This window comes from Pinus tabuliformis, chromosome 3_2, assembly GCF_031772625.1.
Source record: "Pinus tabuliformis cultivar Carrire ecotype Pingquan chromosome 3_2, CPIR1, whole genome shotgun sequence".
NCBI lineage: Eukaryota > Viridiplantae > Streptophyta > Pinopsida > Pinales > Pinaceae > Pinus > Pinus tabuliformis.
The window spans coordinates 262,326,261-262,338,727 of NC_142302.1; positions in this window are offsets into that span (position 1 = coordinate 262,326,261).

Genomic DNA, 12,467 nt, shown 5'->3' on the forward strand with positions numbered 1-12,467 from the left:
CGCAATACATGCTTGCCCGCCTTCCAGAAGAGCTTGGCAGGCTTAACCATAGCTTGTGAAAGCTGGTTAACTGCATAGCATATATCAGGTCGTGTATTAACCAAATACATCAGTGACCCCACCAACTATCGATAAACAGTGGCATCCACTTCTTCTCCCGAAGTGGCATCCTCCTTCCTCCAACCTCTAGGAAGAGGAGTATCAACGGGCTTGCAGCCATGCATGTTGAACTTCTCCAGTATCTCCCGAGCATACTTGCCCTGAGAAACAAACAATCCACCACTGTGCTGCCATATTTCCAATCCCAGGAAATAGTGAAGGAGGCCCAAATCCTTCATCTCAAACTCTGTAGCAAGATCCTTCTTGCATGACAGTATCAACAACTCATCACCCGTTAGAATCAAATCATCAACATACAGTACAATGATAAGCAACTTACCCTCCACCACAATCTGGTATAGGTTCGGATCCACCTCGCTCTTGGAGAATCCAAGTCCTGTGAAATAGCTGTCTATCCGTGTGTACCAAGCACTTGGTGCTTGCTTCAACCCATACAGCGCTCTCTTGAGCCTGCACACATGCGACTCGCTGCTGAAGACTTCAAAGCCTTCGGGTTGCTCAATGTACACCTCCTCCTCAATGACTCCGTTGAGGAACGCAGTCTTCACATCCATTTGATGAATGTGCCATCCCATCTGCACTGAGTGAGCAAGAATCGTCCGTATGGAAGAATACCGTGCGACAGGTGCAAAGGTCTCCTCATAATCGATCCCCTCAATCTGTGAAAAGCCTCGGGCAGCAAATCTTGCCTTGTACTTCTCCACACTCCCGTCAGCTGCCTGCTTAACTTTGTAGATCCATCTCGAACCCACCACTGAATTCCCTTCCAGTCTAGGAACAATCTCCCATGCACTGTTTCTGACAATAGAATCATACTCTTCCACCATGGCGTCTACCCATGCGGGATCCTCCACAGCTTCCTCGAAAGAGGATGGCTCAGTCACAACACACTTGCTCATAAGAGCCATGTATCTTGTGTACCGATCAGGTGACTGTCTCTGCCTGCGTTGGTCTGTAGGTGGTCCTACAACTTTCTCTGCATCTTGAGCCAGTCGCTCAGCTTCTGTCAAGCGCTTTCGCCCTCTGATGGCTGGCGCTGCATGAGTGGTCTCTTCCACTCCATGAACCTCGTCCTGTGGCTGATCCACATCCTGAAGCTCATCCTTAGGAACTAATATCTCCTCATCTGCATGCAAGTGTAGCTCCCTCTCAAGTGAACACTTCATGGCTTTCTCCTCCTGAAATTTTATATCCCATCGCACAACAATTTTACCACTGTCTGGCAAATACACACGATAGTTGTGGGGCGTATCAGTGTATCCCACAAATATCCCAACCTATGCGGTCGGCTCCAGCTTCTTCCTTGCATCCTTCGTCACATGCATGTAAACGTTAGCACCAAAAATCCTCAAATGAGAAAGATCAGGCTTCTTACCAGAATAAGTCTCCTCAGGTGTACTCATGCCAAGTATCCTATGAGAACAACGGTTCTGCACATAAACTGCTGTATTGCATGCTTCCGCCCACAAGTGAAGGGGTAGGCCCTGATCATGCAACATTGCCCGTGCAGCACCCACAATCGTTCTGTTCTTCCGCTCAGCTACCCCGTTCTGCTGTGGGTTATGGGGAGCTATGAGCTCTCTACGAATCCCTTCTGTCTTGCAGAAATCCTTGAACTCGTTCGAGATGTATTCACCACCATTATCGCTCCTAAGAGCCTTCACCTTCTTCCCCGACTCCTTCTCGACCAGTGCTTTGAATTCACAGAACTTTGAATATGTCTCGCTCTTCTTCTGCATGAAGAAGATCCAGCACTTACGAGAGAAATCATCAACAAAAATCACATAATACTTGTGTTTTGCTGTCGAAGCAACTGAGAAAGGTCCACACACGTCTGTGTGAATTCTCTCAAGGATCGTCGTGGCACGACTATCCTTCTCGTGAAAGGTGGCTTTTACAAACTTCCCCAAAGTACACCCCTTGCACTGATCTGACTGCGCAAGTGTGCCTTTAGGAAGCCCTGTAGTGATCTGCTGCAGTATCTTCAAGGCTCCATGGTGAAGGTGACCCAATCTCCTGTGCCACAACTCGCCATCATCCCGGCTCACCAATCCTTCTGCCTTGCCCGCCATTGTTGCGCATCCATCTACATGCAACTGATAAAGGTTCCTCACTCGAACCCCTATCTTCCGGGTCTCACCAGTTGTCTTGCTGCGCAGGAAGGCCTTTCCGTCGCTGAAAACAACATCATACCGCTTGTCTTCTAACATCGCCACTGAGATGAGATTCTTCTTCAATCCTGGAACATGCATGACTTCCTTCAATACAAAGGGTTTACCAGACTCCCTCTCAAAGGAAATGGTACCGATACCGGTCACACTGTATCTACCATCATCGCCCATCTCGATGTGCACTCCAAGATCTTTGTCCTCTAGATCAGAGAACAAATCTCTATCTCCCGTCATGTGAAAAGACGCACCACTGTCCAAGAACCACACTGATCCCATCACACTTGAAACCAAGCATGCGATCAATGAAAAATCAAACTCAAACTGAGAAGCTAAGGCCTCTCCCCCTGCAGATCCAGCAGCTTGCTTGTTCTTCTTCTTCTGCGGACAATTTGTGGCATAGTGTCTGTGCTGGTGACAGTGAAGCTTCATTCAGGGGATCTAGTTCATGAGGCAGTATGTCGAGGATGCAAAGAGCAACATCGACAAATTCAGATAGCTCTTATGTTAGGGGATCTGGCGCATCTTTTGGACCTGCTATGGGCATGGATTGCTCCACCAAATGATAACAATGTCTCCAGGCCTCATGGTCATCCACAAATGATCCGATTTGAACATCTTTCTCCAAGCAAAAGCCATACTTATTTTGCTATTCGTAGACCGGTAGCCCTGCCTCTTTCGAAGAGGGTCTTGGTGTCAGCCTTCACTCTTATCGCGACCCCGCTCCGCTGCTTATTGGATTTTTCATTTGGTGGCCTTCCAGAGCATGGGACAACAATGAATCCCCTCCTTTTGCCGGTGTTCGATATTGAGACCGTCAGACAGACTATCAATACTTCTAGTCACGAAGTAATAACTAGCGGTGAGAATCTTGTCGAAGCGGCTCCGGTATCGGCAGCATTCGCGGTCTCGGTAGTATTCGCAGTATTAGTCTCAGTAGCATTTCTTATGGCAGCGGCAGAAAGAAAGAGAGGAGATTGGGGCAACTTCCGTTGTAAAACACTTCACCTTGGACATATCCTGCTTCTTGCCTTTCGCACCAGACTGAGAAGCTTTCTTGCTCTTCCCTTTCTTTGCTTTGGCAGCCAAAGCGCAATTCTCTTCATCAGATACCTTTGATGAAGATCCATTCTCACCTTTATTGTTTCTGAGTTTATCCTTGAGCGCCAGGTCGCTCTTGCTTTGGAATAACATTTGCAATCCGTTGAAAGACATTTTCAACAACACTGTTGCAAAATTCAAATTCCACCAGCACTAACTCAACTGCTTCCAATCTAAGATTCGTGAGAACACAATATTTCTCGTACAGAGATCGACTGTATGGGCATTCACCGGATATTTCACCTTCCAAAAGAAGGATGAATCCAGAGGCTATCTGGCCCGGTTACAGACTCTGCTTGAAGAAATAGAATGTAAACACTTCCTGAATAGTAGATCTGATGATCAATCCTCGCTTGATATCCTGTAAAAATCTCTTCTACAAATCAAGCAGCTCTGATACCATGTAGAAACTTTTTCTACAATTATCTAGCTCTGATACCATGTAGAAATTTTGAATAATTTAACACATATTCAATGGAGATTATCCTGATCATGTACTATTGCGGAAAACATACACAATACATAAGCTCCTCTACGTTGATCATCAATATAGCAGCATCAATAACAATAAAACATCAAGAGCATTCACACATTAACACAGTATGTATCCCGGGGAAAGCATCTCGCTAAAAACCCCACATTATCTGTATATTAATGATTGAGACCATGTAACATTACAAAGTACAATGCTTATCACAAGCAATCTAGTACCAGCTCCACCTGTTACACACAATACAGCTCAGATCTGATCTCCAAATCTATTCCGCTGCTTGCCTTCCTCCACTGCTCAATACCTGCTCAAGAACTGATGAGAATGGCTCACCAAACTCGTTTTTCACCTGCAAAATAGTCACTCACACTTTTTTGGACGTGAGCACAAGATATAATGTGGGCAAATACGTGAGAAAACTCATTGGCATACTCAATCCCTTGATTGTGCAAGATCTGGTGCACAACTATAGTCACAACTGATAGCAATCTGATTCTCTACCACCTGTCCCTGTTGAACTGAACATGCACTGACATGCAACTGAGTTAACTGATGTATTCATTAGTTGTATTATGAGTTAATAACTTGTGAATTAATTAATAACTAATTCACCCAACTCATCTCTAGTCTATTTGCCAGTTAGACTAAATACAACCAGTTTAACAAAGCTAAACTGAACACAACTCCATCAACTCCACAATCAACTCCACCAAACTCAACTGATTGAGTTCTAACTGAAGTCATGCATGCAACAACTCAACTGACTCATAAGAAAAGCGTATTTCCTTCTGACAGCTGCATGTGCCACCTCTGTAGCTCAAACTGAAGTGCTCCAAGAGAATAAGATTAAGTTTATAGTCCAAATATTATTGTGAGATAATAATATTTGACTTTTCTATTTTTGACAGCCAGTCTAAAAATAGACTTTGATGACTCACACTGTGATCACTCACACTTTCATCAAAAATAGAAGTCCATCTGTTTTTTCCCAACTTGATCAATCATCCATAAACAGTAACCTGCAATCAATAAACATGATCCATATGTCTAAAAATAGACATAGTCTAAAAATAGACTTGCGCCAAAAATAGCCTGCGGGCCCACTTAGTGAAGGCGACTCTTTTCACTAAGCTCCATCATCTTGTTGCAATCTCAACAATTGTCATAGGATATCCCTAAATTTGAAGGAAGATAGGGGGAATACCCTACCAATCATATCATTGACCTTCCATCTGTAATATTCCTAATGGAAAATTACAATGAAAAACAAAGAAAACATAGCAAAAACAAATACAAAAATGTACAATGCATTAAACAACCAGAAATCTCCACAAATTGTGGTGATCCGAGCCATTTAATTGATATAATTGTTGGGTACAAAATTAAAATTGGAAAGCATGCACCTGAGCTTTCCTGAGGGAAGTTGACAATATCCAGGTGATGAAATCAACTTCTCTAACATGCAATGTGGTTGTCCCCAACAATTTTTGTGTTGTCCTTGTGAAAACTACACTGCTGGCTACAAATAAAAGCTGATAGGGCCTCCTTCAGTGCTCAGAAAATTTAAGGAAATTAACCTCTGTCTCTCCACCAATAACCCATAAAAACCCATGAAGGAATTGGCCAAATGTTGACCTCGAAATTTTGGCCCAATTAGCCCTAACTCCTCTAGTTGCTAGTTGTATTGGGACCCCTATTTGACCCCTCAAATTTGCCCAAAAAATTCTGCCAAATTAATCTTGGCCTCTCCTCAATAATCCTAGAAAACCACAAAAAGTGTTTTTCAAGTTTTGACGCTCCAAAATTGACCCCAAATACTTTTCCCTCCTCCACAAGAAGAAAATGTAACCTACAACAGATTCTATGTTTGTTGCTCCACCAAAATGCTGGAAAATCCCCTACAATCTCCCCCAATCCAATTCTAAGCAACCACAACTCCTTAATTGCTCTCTCAAGCCTTCCCCACACTTGACCCCTAAAAATGACTGTGTATTCCTCAGCAAGATGACGTCGGCACAATCCCCAGAAATTCGTACTATTGAAAGTGGATCGCTCTCCTCTTACAATTTCCCTTCTTTACTCTTGCAATTTGTACAATCAAATCCCAACAATGGATGTGGACTCAGTTCCCAACTCCCACTCTCTCAAAGGAATTGTGTGCTCCCTGTTTCTGCATCCCAACTGGCCAAGTAAATTTGTGGAGATGCATGGTATCCTCCTAGCTACCAAATATGAGTAGAATTTGCCTCCCTAGAGTGGCACTCATGGTGCACTGAAGAAGAGGGTGAGATTTCCCCTTAGAAACCTTTGGTGCTAAACAACACCTATGAGTAAGCTCAACAACTTGAGAAACAAAGTGTAAAATATCAAATGATCCAAAGTGTTGAATGATGCTTCCCTCCTCTTATTTTTAATAGTTTCTTTCTTCCTTTACGTGGGCCCCTTCACCAGGAAATTCAAGCTCCCTCCTTATCCCTTCGAAATACTAGATAGGGGTGTTTATTTCATCATGGGGTAGTCTCCACATCCCACTATGTGATTAATCTCCCCTTTTTCTAATGTTTGGAATCTCCATTACCACACAACATTAATTTAAATAATTTCCACCCACTTTTGATAAGTTTGTATCCAAAATTTACCCCATCCATAATTTAGAAAATTTGAGAAAGGCACTTAGCAAATTTTTATGGGAAGGGATATCGTAGATCTATGGTGATTTCTTAAATAAACATGTGTATATACTATTAAATACTTATGATTCACTCACTTACAAGTATATTTTGTATTCTACTATACAAGTATGGGAATTGATCAACCACATGAGGAACAAGATGTACCCTATGAAGTTGATTAACCACATGAGGAACAAGATGTGCCCTATTAAGTTGATCAACCACTAGAGGAAAAATATGTTCCCTATCAGGCTAATCAACCACTGGAGGAACAATATGTGCCCTATCAAGCTAATCAACCACAAGAAGAATGAGTTGTGCCCTCTCAAGTTGACAAGAAAACAAGGATTTGTAGTGGTTTGGAAAGGGATGGAAAGTTTGTAGAAAATCTGGATGCAACCACAATAAAGGACCTTGGGGAGCCTATCCATGCTCACACTATTAGAGATCATGTTATTAATATCATTCAATAGTATTTTGAGAAACATTTAGTTGTTGCACAAGCTCAAATACTACATGGGTTGATCAAACATAAGACATTAAAACATGCCACAAAGCTTTTGGGTATCTAAGATGCTAAAAGTAGGAAGACAAGTATATCAAAGGCATTCTTTATGTTTGGGAAATCAAATAAAAATCAATGTTTTAGCTCCTTATACGAAAATTATAATTGTTATTGTTGTACCAAGCACATTAAGACAACAAAAGTTGGAAACGATGTCAAAATTGCTCCATGTCTTGCGAAAAACATTGCACAAGCATACCAAATTCAGGGTTTGAGTAAATGAAAATGATGGATTTGCTTGTTGGGCTATTATCACCAGGAAACCCTACCGAGATATGCTTACAACAATAATCAAAGCACTTGAGGTAGTGCTTTGGGGGAGAGATTCACATGCTATTCTAGATAGAAAGCATGTCATATGACATCGCCTAGCTAAAGGTGAGCATGTAGATCATGCTAATCTTGTTGTAGAAATTATAGAAGTTGCATTGTTCAAGGAATTTCAAGAAAGAAATCACCATGTCAAGATATCCATAAGGATGTTTCATAAGTTGAAACCATGGTTGATTAGGCCTAATGAAATTAGTGACACGTGTCGTTTTTGATATCACATTGAATTCCAACTTCATTATGACGCATTCCAGGAATTCTGTAAGAAGAACTATCATGAAAACCCTCCTCCTCCTATAGTACATGATTTTGTTTCATCAATATTTTGTAGAAGAGATCTAGAAAAGATGTTTTACAAGAAAATATGTATAGGTGGGAGAAGATGCATTGAATGTGGTGATTTGGCATTGTTCCATAGGAACTTTCCTATTGATCCCAACCAATCTAAGATGTCAGATGTCATGGTCACATGGAAGCGATATGAGTATGTCATCGGAAATTAACCATCTTCTTCAACTTTAGTGCTTAGGATGATCAATTATGTTGAGGATAAGGTTCCTATTTCAAAATTCATGGGGTCGTTTCAGAATCAGATCTATAAATATGTCAAACATTGGCACAATTCTAGGTCGAAAGCTTCTGAATTTAAGTATTTTCACGAAGTATTCTAGCTAGGAACAATCTTATCAGTGGTAGAATTTGCTGAGAATTACACATTTGCTCCTCAAATAGATATCTAGAGTCAGTACTACCACTCGAAGCAGGTATCCATATTCATACATTATACAAACATGCATAATTGAATGTTGATGGTAGGGATAGCACTAACGAGTCACGAGATGTGATTAAGGAGTATCACTTGTACATTAGCAATGATCGTGATCATGACACATTTTTCATGCAACACTGATTTGGCCTAACTTATGAATCATTAAAAAAAATGACATATCATTCGAAAAACATTGGATATGGTCAGATGGTTGTGTAGGGAAGTTCAAGTTAGCACACATATTTTTTTGGTTCAATCTGCTACACAAGAAGACAAAAATTGAACATACTTGGAGCTATTTTGAAATAGGACATGGAAAATGTGAGCATGATGGTGTGGGTTCTTATGTGAAGTGAGCACTTAGGAGGTATCAAATGAGTCATGATGTTTATGGACTCAAATCATCACTAGAGGTGGTTAACTGGTGTAGATCCCATTTAGGACATGAAGGTCATAGATCAATTAGGCATGTGTGTAGGTTCATCGAGAACGTTGAACTTAGCAATGTGAATAGATCCATTCCCTGGTATTGTAATACTATAGAAGGAACAAGAATTACACTCAATATGGAGTAAAGACATGGTGAAAATATTTTCCATAGAGACAAGAAAACTCACTTGTTTTTGTGAGCTTTGCATTTGTGTTAATGAATGTATGCTTGTCTAATGTGAAAAACATAGGTACGTTAAAGGATGGAAATATGTCCCTCTTAATCCAAAGGTACCTCATCCAATTCCGACGCGGCAAGAAATGCATGATGAAGAGGCCCTCATTTCACTTGATTATGATCGAGTCTTTAATGTTGTAAGGGAATGTATGTGACATCTATCATTAATGGTTTCATCTATAAATTGAATTCTTGAACGTAAAAATAATATATATTTTGTATTAGGTTGTAGGCGATGTTTTTTCTGTCACTTCCCCCTCAGAAAATGAAGAGAACGTGACCTACTATTTGATGTGATGCACACATGTGAAAAGCAGTTTGGTGCAACTGTATGAAGATGGATGATTCACATACCAAATTGATGACCTGAGTTTTGATGGGTCAGTTTTTTGAAAAGGTTAAAAAATAGGGTGATCACATTATTTATAGAGATTTTATTCCTGAATATATATCTTTCCAATACAATCATCTAGTCATAGTAGCTTGGATCAGTCTCACAGAAATAAAAGCAAAGACAGGTAAACCAAGGAGATGGAAGATGACAAAATATGAACATGAACGTATTTTGGAGACTTGCATTCCTATCACCCATTGGCTAGATGAGTAGATGATGCAAATGGTAAACCCTGAAGCTGAGTCTATAATAGTCAACTGTAATCTAACCTGGAATAAGATATCAACATACAGATTTTATAATTTAGAAATGTGACAGTTGAATACTTTTGTAATTTTGAATGTGAATAAAATTCATAGAGAAATGTTTCCCTTTAATATTAGCTATTAGGAATAAAATCCTAGAGATCTAAAATCAAAACAAATCTAGAAATGTTCAACACAGAATGAATCCATATGAAAATATATTTACAGATACCCCCTGAAAGGATACCATGCACCCATACCCCTCTTGGTTCATCATTCCTATATATTTGTAGCAAATGAGAGTATATTTACAGATCTAGGATGGATTCATAATGGTGTATATATGTTATAAGATTTAGGTTCCATATATATGTTATAAGATTTAGGTTCCTTGAGGTGCTTAAGTTTCTAAATTTTTCCAAATTTCAAAGAGGTTTTATTTTTAGGGATAAGATCCTTATGTGAACCCCATAGATTTAGAATCAAGAGGGATTTAGATTTAGATTTAATTATTTTTTTATATTAATTTTTTTAAATGTCATGTATCGTATTCATGTTGAGCATGGAAGAAATTTTATAGATATATACGTAATGACTTCTAGAAAATCCATTTTAGTAGAACAACCAAGTTGATATAATATTATCTTACTTCAACTATCTAGGTTATGAACAACATTGAAATATGTTTATGTTATTACTAAATTCCATGTGTGAGTTTGATATAAAGCATGAAAAGAATTACAAGCATGCTTCATATTGGATTGTAAAAAGGGCAACAAATAGAACACACACACACACACACACACACACACACACACACACACACACAGAGAGAGAGAGAGAGAGAGAGAGAGAGAGAGAGATAACCTCAAAAGAAATAAAATCAAATAAATATTATTTGTTGTTTATGAGACAATTTTTAAAATTGAGTGAAACTTATTTCAATCCTATTTGTGCTTTTTAATTGAACCTTAAAATAAGGAATTAATTTAAATATTTGGATATCCAAGTAAATTTAGGAAAGTTCATAACATTATATAAAAATTATAAAAACATATCTTATATTGTTTTTCAGTATATTAAATTCGAATATATATGACATATATTATGTTATGACTAAGCTCTTGTAGATAACCTCAAAAGAAATAATATTGAATAAAATGTATTTGTTGTTTACAATACATCTTTTAAAATTGAATAAAATGCATTTCAATCCTATTTGGGTTTTTTAATTGAACCTTAAGATAAGGAATTGATTGAAATACTTGGATAGCCAAGTAACTTTACGAAAGTTCATAAAATTATAGAAACATATCATTAATTTTTGTTTTGGTATATTAAATTCCAATACATATGACTTATATCATGTTATGATTGAGCTCTTGTAGATGACCTCAAAAGAAATAAAATTGAATAAAACTTATTTGTTGTTTACAAGAGATCTTTTAAAATTGAATAAAGCTTATTTCAAACCTATTTGCATTTTTTAATTGAACCTTAAGATAAGGAATTTATTGAAATATTTGGACAACGATGTAAAGTTAACAATGTTCATAAAATTATCTAAACATATCATTAATTGTTCAAATTAGCATATATTTATTGCACTAAAATGCACTTTCTACAAGCCAATATGAAGGATATTTGTAATTATTTCCATGCTCAATATTAAATTGATACATGATATATTTTAGTTCATTTTAAGTATCAAAGTGACTTGCATCAAGATTGTACTTATTTTCTTAGGCTATGAAACTAGAAATCAAAATGAATATTTTGTAAAATTTTACTTCTTGAATACTATAGATACCAAACTAAAATTATATTTTAAAATATAAATATTAGTCTTTTAATTAATTAATTTTAAATTGTTATCTTTTTTGATAAGGTTATACCATAGGATTTTTTTTTAAATTAGCAAAATAATTAACATATCCATAAAATGAACTTTAATGGACATCCATAAACAAGAATTAATAAACATCCATAAACTGAAATAATGAATGTATCAATAAAATGTCCATATGAAAATATATACAAATTGCATTACATGAACATCCAGAAACTAAAATAATCAACATGCATAAACTAAAATAATGTTCACGTATCCATAAATTGTCCATGTATGAAAATATACAAAGTATGTACACATGTGAATGTGTCCTATGAAACGGACCTGAAAATATACAAATTATCCACTCTAAGTACCACTAGTACCCTTATGTGATTGTTTGTCAAACATGGCATCCAAAATCCAATACTGCAATATAACGCATTCAAACTAAAATTAATTAGATCATCATTTACAAAATAAATAATATATAAATAAAAGATTTTGAACCATGTTTAATTACATATGAATTTACTAACCTCAATTGAGTCCAAATGTAATTCAAGTAAGATGGGGGTCTGATCAATATGGTTTGGTGCACCTCTACATGTGGCTCAATGATTGGGGCCTGCGTCGATGGACCTACATCATCAATGCGTCCATAGCCAATATCCCATTCATGCCACCAAATCATTGTGACATCAACACCACTCTACATCTGGGCCTATGTACACAATGGAAAAGATAAATTATAATTAGTCTACGAATTAATTAGCATGCATGTAACTTAGAAAAAGGAAAATGTTGAAATATTATTACTAAAAAAGATTACCTCAACCGTTGGTCGATGTGGTTGTCAATAGTGAATCTCCTCCACATGAGTGTGATGAGGTGGAGGTGGAGATGGAGGTGGAGGAGACTCCATGGAAACATGCACTAGTGGAGGTTATTATGTAATCAAATCCCCCCTCAGATGACCTCATAATCTCATCCATGTAGTCGGACTATGTCTACATGTTATCATGAACTTATTAAAATGGATGTAATCTATTATGAACTTATTAATATAAATAATGTATAATTTGGTGATAAGAGTCAAAATTTTTGTATATATG